The sequence below is a fragment of the Nicotiana tabacum genome, chromosome 10 (genome assembly GCF_000715075.1).
Source record: "Nicotiana tabacum cultivar K326 chromosome 10, ASM71507v2, whole genome shotgun sequence".
Lineage (NCBI taxonomy): Eukaryota > Viridiplantae > Streptophyta > Magnoliopsida > Solanales > Solanaceae > Nicotiana > Nicotiana tabacum.
The window spans coordinates 45,650,671-45,665,409 of NC_134089.1; the positions used below are offsets into that span (position 1 = coordinate 45,650,671).

The 14,739-nt window shown below is 41.1% G+C and overlaps 1 long non-coding RNA gene across 1 annotated transcript; it reads left to right on the plus strand.

Moving 5' to 3' along the window:
* Window positions 1-8,837: 8,837 nt before the first annotated feature.
* On the plus strand, window positions 8,838-14,283 carry LOC107819014 (uncharacterized). Its single transcript, XR_001655582.2, has 2 exons — window positions 8,838-9,699; window positions 12,533-14,283. It is a non-coding gene; the product is annotated as an uncharacterized LOC107819014 (long non-coding RNA).
* The last annotated feature ends 456 nt before the right edge of the window (window positions 14,284-14,739 follow it).

Genomic DNA, 14,739 nt, shown 5'->3' on the forward strand with positions numbered 1-14,739 from the left:
TATCCTCGTACAAAGATGATGCTGCTACTACAAATGCTCAGGCCAAGAAAGTGTCAGAGGAGGCCGAGCTGCGATTGACTCTGGCAGTGGACATGCCCGTTTAGAATCTTGGAGATGGGATATCGAGGATATATATGTGGGGGCATCATTTTGCCTGCTGAGATCGAGAGGGTGAAGATCGTAGAAGAGGAGTCCGCGGTCCTACATTCCTCTAAAGACGAGTCGAGCAGCTACTCAGGAGATGATAAAGATGGAGGCGAGTCCCCGAAGAGGGAAATGCCATTGAAAACCTGGGGGTTATGGCTGGTGCTGTTGAAAGCACAATTTCCGAGGGAGCCGTCAAAGGCATAGCCCCGGTGGTAGATTAGGGTTTTATTTACTTTTTTGCCCTTGTAAGGGCTTCAGACATAGGTCTTGTAAATGCACCTTTGTGAACCTTCCAATATGTATGTAAAGGTTTTTTCTTTTTTTTCTTTGTTTTAAATTTTGACGTTCATCAATGATTATCCAGATGTAATGGAATTCGTGGTAAAAACCCTTAGGTTGATAAATAGGCCCTCGGGCTTGTTGGGCTGGCTTGCAGGCTCTTACGCATTTGCCCTTAGGCATTTATTTAATTGTTTGGGCTTAGTTTTCAAGTTGGATTTTGACTCAAGCTCACTAACCCTTAAGTTTTCAAAATTTAAAGTTGGCTCTTAGGCTCTTACGCGTCGGGTAGGTACGAACCCTTAATATAGGCTGGCGATAGTGGCTCTTACGAATTGGGTCGATATGACCTCTTTATATAGGCTGGCGACAGTGGCTCTTACGCATTGGGTCGGTACGACCTCTTTATGTAGGCTTTATTTTCCCTCGTTAAAGACTTTTTGAAGTTTTTATGTTCGCTCAACTCTTTGACGACTCGATAAGAGCCTTGATTGTGAGCCATTATGTAGCGATAAATGAGCACCTCTGGAGGTTTCGTTTGACGGCTGAATTGTTTCGAAGCCTGTTGTTTGGAGCTGATATGATCGAAGATCTTTTGCTTATGTCAAGGGTAGACTAATTAACTGATTCTTTTCGAAGTTTTTTCAAAGTAATTGAAGTCCTGTGATTTTATAGCGACGGTCAGCCATTCCCGAATCGCGTGAGTTTGGTCGGAGCCTTGTGACCGTAGTCATTGAGTTTAGCCAACGCCTTTCAGTCCCCGAGTGAAGTAGTTTTAGCATTTATATCGAGGGTATACCTTTTTAGGGGTCTTACAAGTTCGAATATATAGCCTTAACTTTAAGATCGGGATGATGCCTTTTTGCAAGGTCATATAAATTTTAACATGCCTTATTGAGGTCTTACAGATTTGGTTACTTGGTACAAGTATAATTCATGCCTTGCTTGAGGTTTTGCAGATTTGGTATTGCCCTATGAAGGTCTTACGAGCTCGAGGTTGACCGCATGAGATCTTATGGCCTCGGGTTTTCGACAAATCGATGGGGGTGATAGTCGGTGACAATCCCTGAAGCATCAAAAGTTTCTTGGCTCTGGACCCATTCCTTGTAAGCTTGTTGTTGCCTCATTGAGGGCTTAAACTATTGGTAATGCCTCGTAGAGGTCTTACATTTTCTAGTATTTCCACATGGAGGGCTTTCGGGCTCGAGGTTGCCCGTTTGGGGTCTTACGACCTTGAGTTTCTGATAGCTCGATGGGATGATAGTCCACAATAGTTCTCGAGACGTCGAAAGTTTCTTGGATCTAGAGCCATTTTTTGTAAACTTGGTGTTGCCTCATCGAGGGCTTACGAGTTTGAAGTTTTCAACCCGGAGGTCATCTGGCCTTGAGCTTTTGGCGTCAGTCCTCGAGTGTTCGGGAAATTTCTGGCTCTGAAGTTGTTTCTTGCAAAAGTAGCATACTTCTTTGAAGCGTAAAGCGTTTTGATGGAGGAGAAAATATTCTTTAATAACTTGGCACAAGTATACATGTTTGTGCCATCAAGGGCTCAATTATTCTATGCGAACACGGTTCATTTGATCGTTTGGCCCGATACATCATTTTCCTATTGAGACCCTTTTTTGGCTCGTCTTGACTTCTTCGAGAAGGTGATCTTTTGGGGGGATGCCCCCCAGTGTTCGAGGTTGATTGAAGAGAAGCCTTGAACACTTGTGAAATTCTCCTTAGGTAGCATATAGATATTTCCTCATTAAAAACCTTGTTGGTAAAACCCCTTCTTGGGATAAAATCCGACCAAAGGAAAAGAGTGCAACATACACTTTAAAACCTAAGGTCTTCAAGCCAAGGGATGTTTTGGCGTCTTCCATCGGACACCTTAGCAGTAGTAACGTTTGAGCATTGATATGTTCCAATTGCTTGGAATTTGTTCGCCTTCTATGGTACCAAGTTTGTAGGACCCTTTGCTGATCACTCCGAGGACGCGGTACGGTCCTTCCCAGTTTTGGCCCAGCTTTCCTTCATTAGGGTTTCGAGTATTTAGGGTGACTTTCCTCAGAACTAAGTCCCCGACTCTGAAATGTCAGATATTTGTTCTCCTATTATAGTACCTTTCGATCCTTTGTATTTGGGCGGGCATTCGGACCAGCGAAGCTTTTCGCTTTTCATCCAGCAGTTCGAGGGCCGCAATCATGGCCTCGTTGTTTGAGCTCTCTATGGTGTGTCAGAATCTGGCGCTTGGCTCTCCGAACTCTACCGGTATCAAAGCCTCGACTCCATATACCAAAGAGAGGGGTATTTCTCCTATGCGTGGTTTTGGAGTTGTTCAATATACCCATAGCACTCCGGGTAATATTTCTCTTCATTTTCCCTTAGCACTTTCCAACTTCTTTTTTAAGTTTTGAATGATGGTCTTGTATGTGATCCTCGAGGAACTGTGTTGCTTTGCTTTCGATGAATTGCTTTTCGTTATCACATGTTATCTCGGAAGGGATTCCGAATCGGCACATGATGTGGTCCTAGATGAAGTTAATGACTTCTTTTCTCTTATCTTTTCGAAGGCCTGCGCTTCCACCCATTTTGAGAAATAGTCAGTCATAAATAAAATAAATCTAGCTTTACCTGGTGCCGTTGGTAGGGGTCCGACGATGTCCATCCCCCATTTCATGAAAGTCCATGGCGACAAGACCGAATGCAGCTGTTCACCGGTTTGGTGAATCATCGTGGCAAATCTCTAGCATTTGTCGCACTTACGGACGAATTCTTTGGCGTCCTTTTCCATGTTGTCCCAATAGTAGCCTGCTCTGATCACCTTTCGGACTAAGGAATCGTCACCAGAGTGTTCCGCAGGTGCCCTCGTGGATTTCTCGAAGCACATAATCTGTGTCCCCCGGCCCCAAACATACTATTAGGGGCCCATCAAAGGTTTTTCTGTACAGTGTTCTATTTTTGTCAAGCGAGAATCAGGCTTCTTTAGTCCATAGGGCCCTCGATTCGTTTGGGTCCGCGGGTAGTTTCCCACTTTCTAAATAATCGATATATTTATTTTTCCAATCCCACATCAGGCTAGTGGAGTTGATCTCGGCATGACCTTCCTCGATCACTGATTTAGATGGCTGAACAACAGCCCCGGGGAGTAGGTCATCTTCTTCGACAGATGATCCCAGGTTTGCAAGGGCATCGGCCTTGCTATTCTACTCTCAAGGTACGTGGACCAAAGTCCATTCTTTGAAGCGGTGCAATGTGACTTGAATTTGGTCTAAGTATCTTTGCATCATGTCTTCTCAAACCTCAAAGCTCCCATTTACCTGATTTATTACCAGGAGGGAATCACATCTTGCTTCGATGAATTTAGCTCCTAGGCTTTTGGCCAATTCCAGACCTGCAATCATAGCCTCTTATTAGGCTTGTTGTTAGTCAACCTAGCAGTTTTTATTGATTGCCTTATTATGCCGCCCATAGGTGGCCTCAAAACTATGCCGAGCCTGGATTCTCTCACATTCAAGGTGCCGTCAATGAATAGTGTCCACACCCCGAAAGACGTGCCCGTTTTTAGTAAAAGTTCTTTCTCTACCTCGGGCACAAGGGAGGGCAAAAAGTCGGCCACACAATCTGCCAGAATTTGGGACTTGATAGTCGTTCGGGGTTGATACTCGATATCATATCCCTCGAGTTCGATGGCCCATTTGGCCAGTTGGCCCAATAATTCGGGCTTATGCAATATGCTTCGAAGAGGATATGTAGTTAAAACACAAATGTGATGACATTGAAAGTAAGGTTTCAATTTTTCTAGGTGCGGATACTTGGTTTTGGTATCTCCCAGGGTCTGACTTACATAATAAACAGGGAATTGCGTACCTTGCTCTTCTCGGACTAGGACCCCACTTACCGCTATCTCGGATATGGCTAGGTATAAAAACAACATCTCATCCTCATTTGGGGTGTGGTGTAAAGGTGGGCTAGGCAGATATCGTTTCAACTCCTCTAAAGCACATTGGCATTCCAGAGTCCATTCAAAGTTATTTTTTTTAGTAAGGAGAAGAAATGATGACTCTTGTCTGATGATCTCGATATGAATCGGCCCAAGGCTGCTATCCACCTGGTCAGCCGTTGCACGGCCTTCACATTGTTTACCACCATGATTTATTCAATGGCCTTGATTTTATTGGGGTTGATCTTGTTTCCCCTATTTGACACCATAAAGCCTAAGAATTTGCCCGAACCCACTCTGAAGGCACATTTCTCGGGATTGAGTTTCATGTTATAGCTTCTGATGATGTCGAATGTCTCCTGCAAATGAGTCAAATAGTCCTCTATGCGCAAGGACTTAACTAGCATGTCATCAATATAAATTTCCATGGATTTGCCTATTTGATGTTCGAATATTTTATTAACTAGGCGATGGTATGTGGCTCCAACATTTTTCAGCCCGAAGGGCATTACATTTTAACAATATGTACCGTACTTCATGATGAACGAAGTCTTTTCCCTATCCTCGGGGTTTATCTGAATTTGATTATACCCTGAGTAGGCATCGAGAAAAGTGAGGGTCTCATGATCGACCGTGGCATCGATCAAGCGGTCGATGTTAGACAATGGGAATGAATCCTTGGGGCATGCTTTATTTATGTCCTTATAGTCTATGCACATTCTAAACTTATTTCCCTTTTTGGGAACCACCACCACATTGTCTAGCCATTCGGGATATTTTACCTCCCTAATAGACCTTATTTTGAGGAGTTTTTGTTAACTCGTCCTTGATGAATGTGTGTTTTACTTCCGACTGAGGTCTCCTCTTTTGTTTTAACGGTTTGAATCTGGGGTCGACACTCAGTCGGTGGGTGGTTATTTCCGGTGTGTTTCCTGTCATATCTAAATGGGACCAACCAAAGCAATCGATGTTATTAATAAGATATTGAATGAATTTTTCCTGAGTTCGGGGATTAGTTTCGTTCCTAAGTATACCTTCTGATCTGGGAGATATTTGTTCAAAACAGCTTGCTCTAATCCTTCAATAGTCGACTTCGTTGCATCTGACTTTTTGGGGGCAACGAAGGTTCGAGGAGCGAGGAAATCTTCTTCATCATCCTCGGCGATCTATTTTCCTCCCGGTTCTTCCGAGGTAGAGTGCATAGAATTTGATGCCTCCCAATGAGCCGCGAACATTTCCTTTGCCGCATGTTGTTCTCCATATATTGTCTTTATGCCATCCTTTGTCAGAAACTTCATCATGTGATGCAGAGTTGACGGTACTACCCTCATGTTATGTATCCACGGCCTACCAAGCAATGCATTATACCTCATGTCACCTCCGATGACATGGAATTTGGCGTTCTGGACTGCACCAGACATATTGATTGGGAGGGTGATCTACCCCTTCATTGCTTCGCCGGCCATGTTGAAGCCGTTGAGGACTCGGGAGGTAGGTACGATCTGATCGAGCAGCCCAAGTTGTCTACCACCTTTGACCTGATTATATTGGCTGAGCTACCTGGATCCACGAGTACACCTTTAATTTGAATGTTATTCAAGAGAAATGAAATTACGAGCACATTGTTATGTGGTCGAGTCAAGGTCTCAAAATCTTCCTCGCCGAATGCAAGGATGACTTCGGACATGCAGGACGGATTAACCCTTCTGTTGCAGCGGACACTTTTACCCGTTTTATCACGGGTCCTTTAGGAATGTCGTTCCCCCCCAATGATCATATGAACGGCATGCTGAGGTTTTCCCGCCCTGTTTCTCCTATTTGCCTCTCTTTCTTCCCGGGATGGGATTTTTTTGAGTTTTTTGCCAATTTTCTTGGCCTGTACTCCCGTTAATGTGGGAACTAACGTCAATGCGTTGGGCGTTGCATGAGACCGTACCTATGGGAATCGGTTCTGGTGCACTCTCAGGGTTTTACGGTGGTACATCAATACCTGGAACAACTACACCATTCTCTCCATGGTCCTCAAGACCGTTGTTTTCATGTGCGTTTACTAAGTTAGATATTTTGACCTGAAATCAAAGATTCTTGGTCAAGAAAAACCATGAAAGATAACTTGCGTTATATAGTAAAACAATAAGAAAACAATCACTATTATTTTTAGCTCCACGGTGGGCGCCAAACTGTTAACCTTGAAAATGGTAATTATAATTAAATTTGATTTTGTGGTTCTAAAAATATGTGATTTATTTTTATGCTAGTTGTTAGGCAGTAGATGCTACGTGTGAGACTAGAAAATGAGATAAGAACTTGAAAGCGGTATATTTAGGCAAACCGAGTGGTTGAGTATCGGGGCCTCGAGCCGAGCTATACAGGACCTCAAGCCCGAGCTAGGTGCTAAGTTGTGGACAGTCGATGAAGGACTAACAGTTTTGAGAGCTTTGATGAAGGCTCTTTATGATCAATAATGAGCAATAAATGAAAGAACAATCAATGGAACGCAATAAATGTAAATAATAGAGTCAAGAGAGAATGTGTTAGACAGTAGAGAATGTTCTTGTATTGAATGGTGTATCAAGTATCTGATATTATGTCATGTGTGCAAAAAATAATAAGGGTCCCCTTTATATAGGAGGGAAAATCCCAACATAGTACATGTGCATTTATTACAAAGAAATATAGCTGGTAGAGCTACTTAGCAGTCTGGTACAAGTTGGTGCTATTCTTGCAGGTGTTGTTAGCTTTGACCACGTGCCTAGGGAACTTTCCATTTGTCCATGATAACCATCGGCTTAAGCTGCCCTAAGGCCGGGCATAAAGAACCCTCGAGGTCATAACCTCAAACCGTACCCCCGGGCCTTCGAGGTAAAGCTACGAAAAGACATAATGATCGTAAAATTGGGCTCTCCGATTTTATCTGTATATAGGTGTGCTTGAACACAAGTCATTGAGGGACATCGACTCCGTCAATGATCATGTGGATTACATTTATTGAACAACCGAGCCACTTCTTCCCTTAGCTGCCTGTAGTCATCTGTTCTATGACCATGTGTGCCATGATACTTGCACATCAAGTTCGGGTTTCTTTGAGAAGGATCAGTCTGTATTGGCTTGGGCCACCTGGTGTCTTTGATTCTCCTAATAGCTGAGACTATCCTTGATGCATCTACGCTGAAGTTGTACTTTGATAATCGAGGAGCCTCTGCAGGGCCGATATGTTTATCGAACATGCCCTTACTCATGAGTCCCCGAGAACTTTGACCTTGATCGTTTCTCCGATTGCTCCGAGAAGTGTTACGGCTTGGGCCACTATTCCTTCGATTGGCATATGGCTGATACCGTTCTTTATTGAATCTTGATTTCCGATCTGTGTCCCTTGGGGGCTTGGTTGCGAATCTGTTAGGATGAACTAAACCCGAGGGGGCTCCTAACTGGTCATCCCCGACCCTGATTTTTGACTGGTAATGATTGTGCACATCCGACCAAGTCACAGCTGGATAGTCGATCAAGTTCTGCTTTAATTGTCGAGATGCAATCGAGCTCATTTCATTCAAACTCTGCATGAAGGCTTGTACTGCCCAGTCATCCGAGACTGGTGGTAACTCCATTCGCTCCATCTGGAACCTACATATGAATTCCTTAACATTTCGTCATTCCTCTATTTTATCTTGAAGACGTCCGATTTTCTCGTGGATACCTTTATGGCCCCGGTGTGCGCTTTCACAAAGGCATCCGCTAACATAGCAAACGAATCAATAGAGTTAGGGGCTAAGTTGTGGTACCAAATCATAGAGCCTTTCGACAGCATTTCTCCAAACTTTTTCAACAACACCGATTCGATCTCATTGTCATTCAAATTATTCTCTTTGATTCCGCAAGTGTATGAAGTAATATGCTCGTTAGGGTGTTGATATATTTGGGTATATCGGGCATGCGAAACTTCTTGGGAATGTGCATTGGAATCGCACTCAGGGAGAATGATTTTTGTATGAACTTTTTGGCGTCTAAACCTGTAAGCACGTAATTTTTGACTCGCGCACTTTTAAAGTTAGTTTAGTATCTTTAGTATTTTCATATATTCACTTGAATTATTCTAATTAGATTCTAATCTACTCTTATTTTAAATTTTAGAATATAAAGTCAAAAATACAAGGATAGTTTTATTTATATTATTTCTCATCTTATTACATTTTTCATTTTAGTATAAGATCATCAACACTTCTATAGTGATATTAATTTAGCTTTACCATGACTTTTAATCTACTCTTTCTAACTTTTATTTTAATATAATATTTGAAAGTATAAAAAAATAAAAAATAAAAATATTTTTAATAGTTTATTTAATTAACTAAGATTAATTAATATGTTTGTAGGATTTTCATTTTTTTCATTTTGTTTTTTGTTTTTTGTTCAACAAGAATTTCATAAAGCCTAATCCAAATCTTCCGCTCAATTCCAACACCCCTTAGACCAACTTGCCTGACCCATTTCCTTCTAGCCCATAACCCATTAGCCCTCTTAGATTAATCCCAGCCCTTGATCTAGTTAAATCCAATGACCCCTGTTTCTTCCCTACCCCTTAGAAAGATTTTTTTTGTCACAACCCTAAACCTAAAGAGATCCCACCAGCGGCGCCCCCCACCAATCTCTAAGCTTCACTGCTGCTAAACAACACCCAAACCCACTATAACTCCACCCCAATCTCACTCATGGTCCCCCCTTCTCTTTTCTCCTTCTTCCACGTCACACATTCCGTACCAAGCTTTATCATTTTCACGTATTTTTCTCTTCATTTTTCTTTTTCTTAATTTGTCTCTTTCAGGCGAGAATAGAAAAATGGGGTGCGTAGGATCGAGTTACACTATATTTACTCCATCCATTTGTCTTATCTCGTCTATTGTAGGGATTTTCGGATTTGGTTTGTGGTCCCACGCGTTTTCTTGGTAAAGAAGAAGAAAATTCGAGAGTGAGGTATATATTTGGAGGTTTTTGGACAGAAGGAGGGGGGTTCAAGAAGAAAATTAGTTTGAGAGAGAGGAAAAGCCAGGGTTCTTTCTTTGAGATTCATTTTCGGATTTTCAAGTTTTTCTTTATTTTAGATTTCAGAAGAAAAAAAAACAAAAAAACGAAAATACATTCCTGTGTCTTCCTTTGATTCCGAGATTTAATTTTAAGGATGGAATTTGATTGAGGAGGAGTGCTTTCAAGCTCGTCACCGTTGTTGGCTGCCATTCAGGGTTTAAATCCAGCGGTTTCGGTTTGAAGTTTATTGGTATTTCTCGCTTCAACAATTTTGACATTAGTTTCGCTTGTAATTGCAATCTTCAGCAATTAATTGAAACCTCATTCAGGTTCATCTCTTTTCTTATTCTATTTGCTCGTTGTTTTATGGTGAATCAAGCATTGAAAGGGCCATTTAGGGAGATTAACTTTGCATTTTTGTTATCGATTCTTGTTAAAACCTATCCTAACTTATGGTTCTGGTCTTTGCTTTCCTTAGTGATTCTGGTCCCAAACATGGAATGTGCGGAAAATTGTCTAGGGAAATTGTTTTAAAATTGAACAAGATGCTTATGGTTATTATTTTAGTTCTTTCTTTTAACATTAGAATAGCTTATTCCTCATAATAAATAGGTAAAATGAGGCTCATAATCCTGCTTTTAGTCACATCTTTTGGTATTTTTGAGATTGAGTTGGTTTCTGGAATTCCTTTTGGTTTAATCTGTGACTAATTTTCTAATAAATAAGGCTTTAGAGAATTAAAGTGATATAAAGATGGTTGGCTAGTTACAATTAATTTTCAATGTCATAGTTATTTTTAGATGAGTGGTAAGCATTTAAGAGTATATATTTTAAAGAGGTTTGCAAGTTAGTGTTTTATGATTTAAATATCATTATTCTACTAGAGTATTCTGTTACAATCACACAATCTTAGTAAATTATTTGATGATATTATTTAGTATAATGTATCATTAGGTAAGTAGATCACCTTAGTGTTTTATTGGTATAGTTTGATAAATGTTGGAATATAAAAAATAAAAAGGAAGAAGGCAAACTGAAGGTTCGCGTAATTAATTTATCAGAAATTGGATGATAGGAAAATCTTTAGTTGGTTCCTCCTTAATAGCTTTGATTCACCTGTCTTTTATTTTACTAAGTATTCTAGAGTCATTCATGTTTTATCCCTTTAAAGTACTTAAATGTTCATATGTCGTGTGCATGTTTAGGGCGACGACACTTGGGTAGGCGAATTTAGGTCTCGTCTTTTAGCTTCTTTAGAGGCGAGAGGTCGATCCTTTAGTTAAATTTATACGAGGAATACCACGAAGACTTTGTATATATTTTATCTGGGTATGCCCGAAGTGAATGTAAATGAAGGACGAAGACGGAGCGGTTTGAGGAAGCATAGAATAATATTTTATTTTACTTTTATTTTGTTTTGTTTTATTAGGTGGACGACCTCGAGCTTCTTGTGTGTTTTTTTGTGTTTATTTCTACCTCAATTTGAGTGTTTTGATAGCTAACTTGATCGAGTACGCAACCGTGACCTTCACGGGACTTCGGGAATTCCTAACACATTCTCCCCAAGTCAAATAAACCTCCTTACCCGAATCTTTGGTGCAGACTTAGTTTGGAGTCCAAAGTATTTTAAAAGGAAAATCATTTTAAACAAACGGTGACTTGGCACACCGAAACCAATGTCAGGTGGCGACTCTGCGTTATTTCTTTTTTAACATAATTTTGTCACTTTTTAATTGAAAACCCTATTGAGCTTTACAAATCTCTTTTATTATTTTAAAAAGGTTAGTGAAGTTAAAAAAAGGGTGTGGCAGCTCTGGCGACTCTGCTGGAGAAACCCTATGTACTTAGCATGTTCGAGCTAGTACTTGATCTTGTTGGCTTTTTAGTATATTCGGTTGAGGTTCTTATGTGTTTTGTTTGCTTTATTTGATTTTTGTTTTGTTTATGTCATTTTATTTGCTAGTTGCTTATTTGTTTACAATATTTTCTTTATGTGTTACTGCTTTATAAATTGTCATCATTTGCATAACCCCGGGTCTTCTTTCTGCAACACGTCTTCCAGAGTACATTTGAGCGTACACGACCTTTTTGTGAGTCACCCGTGTCTTTAGGAGGGTGGCTTGGGAGCGTGGAGTGCGCGGACAGCTAGAGCAGCCGACATCGATCACGTGCTGCCCCAAATTGCCTTGTCTAGTGAACCCCAACCATAGATCAGCCTTTAGGTCATGCTTATGTGCATCATATCATTTAAACCTAGCAGGGTTCAGTCCCAGGCACCGTGTCCCGTTGTAGGAGGCCTATCCAAATTATGTCAAAATGGGCTTATGAACCAAAAAGACATTTAATCATCCCTATGTGCTACATGTTGCATCTCTTTAGGGGTAAAAGGGTCATTTGGCGGACCAAGGGTATTTGAGGGCGAAATATATAAATGTAGCAAGTAGGGCCCACTCACATTTTTTTTCATAGTTTTCCAAAAAAAAAAAAGAGAAACAGAAAATTCAAAAAGATTTTACATTTTCCATCATTTTTCAAAAAGATAAAAAAATAGTTTTTCCAAATTAGTTGCATTTTTTAAAAGCTTTCTCACATGTCTGATCTTCCCGAACTACGCATACCTGATTCTCGCCTTTCGGGGCAGGATACGTAGGCAACCCATGTAGGGTCCAGCCTTCCTAGTGAGTCTTAGGTTCTTGGATTTGCGGGGTCGTAGCCAAATCTTGCATGTCTAGCCACCTTTGGCTACATCGATCGTTCCTGCAAAATGGGGACATTTTTTGCAAAGGTACCTCAATGACCCATGTTTTAGAATCTTGAGTCCACAACTAGATGTCATATTATTTCAAGGTCCATCCCCACCGCATTAGTGTGTCTAGCCACTCTTGACCAAATCGGCCATTTTTGCAAAGTGAGGTCATTACCGCAGTGTAGTTTTGGAGACCGGATTCCTAAAGAGGTTGAGGGATGTATAGGTCTTCGTGAGATGTTTCCATGTCGTAGAGGTCATCCTAATTGAGTATTGCATTTTTAGACTCATTTGGCCACATAGGTCATTTTTGCAACAATAACCCCAATCATGTCTTGCGTGTGTCCAATAGGAGATATCAACACCACACAGTGTCTTGAGTCACTAACTTTATTTAGCCCTATTCCTTTCAACAGGTATGGATCCACTTACCAAGGCTAGAGTGTCAATGGTGGAACATGTTCACATTACTTGAGCAGCATGATCTGATGGGTAAATTAGGGACTCTTATTTCATTGATGGACATCACCCCCCATCCCGATCTTGTAGAAGAAATGTTGATATTTTGGGACCCACAGGGGATGGTATTTAAGTTTGGGGATCTTAAGATGACACCCACCTTAGCTGAGATAGCCGGATTAACTCGCTTGCCATACCTAGACAAGGATTTGATTTACACAAGGGTTCATTCAAGCACAAAGTTCCTTAAGATCATAGGGATGGATTTGGAAACCACATGGGATGTCTAGATCAATCTTGGGTACCTTTGGACTTTTTATTCGAGAGGTTTGCTCGTCCTACTGGGTATGAGACTTTCGTAGATGAATTTTCCATATCATATGACTCTTGGAAGAAGATGCGTCCTATGGTCTTCGCTATTGCATTGTTGGGTCTATTGGTATTTCCTTTGTAGGTTAGACATATTAGCACGCGCATGGGGTCAACAGCCTTTGCACTTTTCCATGATAAACACAGTAGTAAGGTCACCTTGGTTCCGACAATTTTGGCAGAAATTTATCGTGTTTTGACTAGGATTCGAGAAGGTGAGAGGTTCATTGAGGGAAGCAACTTGTTGGTGCAGCTGTGGATGATTGAACACTTACATCCCACCACCATGTTTGAGAAAGATGTGATTGACTGTTGTCTTAGAGATCGAGTGAAGCGCATCGAGCATAGAATGGCGTTCGATAAGTTTGCCTTACCACTCGCAGTTTAGGCTTGGGTTGATTACTTAGGATCCTTGACTGAAGAGAAGATTTTGTGGTCATATCTTTGGATTGACTTGGACGTGATCTTAGCAGGATCTCGCGTGCAAGACTTCTTGGTACTAATTGGACTTTGGTGTACTCAACTATATACCCCTGCTAGAGTGATGCGTCAGTTAGGGAGACGACAAGAAGTCCCATGCATTCATGATTCTCGTAACTTCATTAGGGAGTTTGACACTATGACTCACAGGGAGGTCGACATCCAGACCTATTGGCAACATGCAATGAAGATGGGTAGATATACTTTAGCAGCTGACCCGCATTCACCTGGGTATACCTATGAGTACTTCATATGGCTACAGTCTACTCAGGAGGGGTTAGCAGGCCATTGCCCCGACGTGCTAGAGTAGTATTTGACGAGGAGTCCACCTCACGGATATTACTTAGAGAATTGATGGATCAATTTACTCAAGCAGAGGAGGCCCACGCAGCAGAGAGAGTCGGGGTCCAAGCTACATTTCAGTCATTGAGATCACAGTTGGCAGGTTTGGTAGAGAACATGGGACAACACCGTGAGTACCTTACTAGAGTCAACCTTCTAGATGCAGGCGCGCATTCCAGGATTCTCATTCCCAGCTTTGAGGTGTCCTTGCAGGGTATAATATAGAGCTTAGATTTGACCGGATTGACAGGGCCATCTGGATTTTCATCAGACCCATCCCAGCCAGGACCGTCGCATTTAGGAGCAGCTTGAGGAGTCATTCTATTTAGGTGTTTTGAGATTGTCTTATGTTGTCTTTTACTTTCGTATCTTGTCTAGAGGTACTGAGTTCTTTAGGTAGTGTCAGAGTCTGTCGTAGTGTAGTTTAGTATGTCGGGTCTTTCATTATCGTAATTCCCATTGTATTTTAATATCGAAAAGTTTTTAAATGAAAAATCCAAAAAAGATTTTATTTTTAGTTTATTTTCCATCACTTTTCCAGAACTACGCTTAGTCTGATTCATAAGGGACATGATACGTACTCAACCTACATCGGGTTCAATCAAATTATTTTTTTTAAAACTAAGAGAAAAGAAAAGAAAAGAGTGAAAAAAAAAGAAGAGAGAAAGAGTGGGAAGAAAATGATAAGAGGTGCTAGAAGAGAAAGAGAAGTGAGGATTGAAATGAACAAATTGGGATGATGCCATATGACACTGCGACCCTCAAATCCATTTTAGAACCGCTAATTGTTGCTAAGTGCATTGCACACAACGTGATATTATCATATGATAAATGCCCTAACGCTAACATGATGGTTTTGTGTTGTTTTGCTCTGTTATTTTTATTTAACATCAGGAAGGTGGTTAATTTGTGGGCATCCTGGCAAGTCATCCATACAACACCAGGTCAAAGCGCCAAATAGTCATGGCTAGCA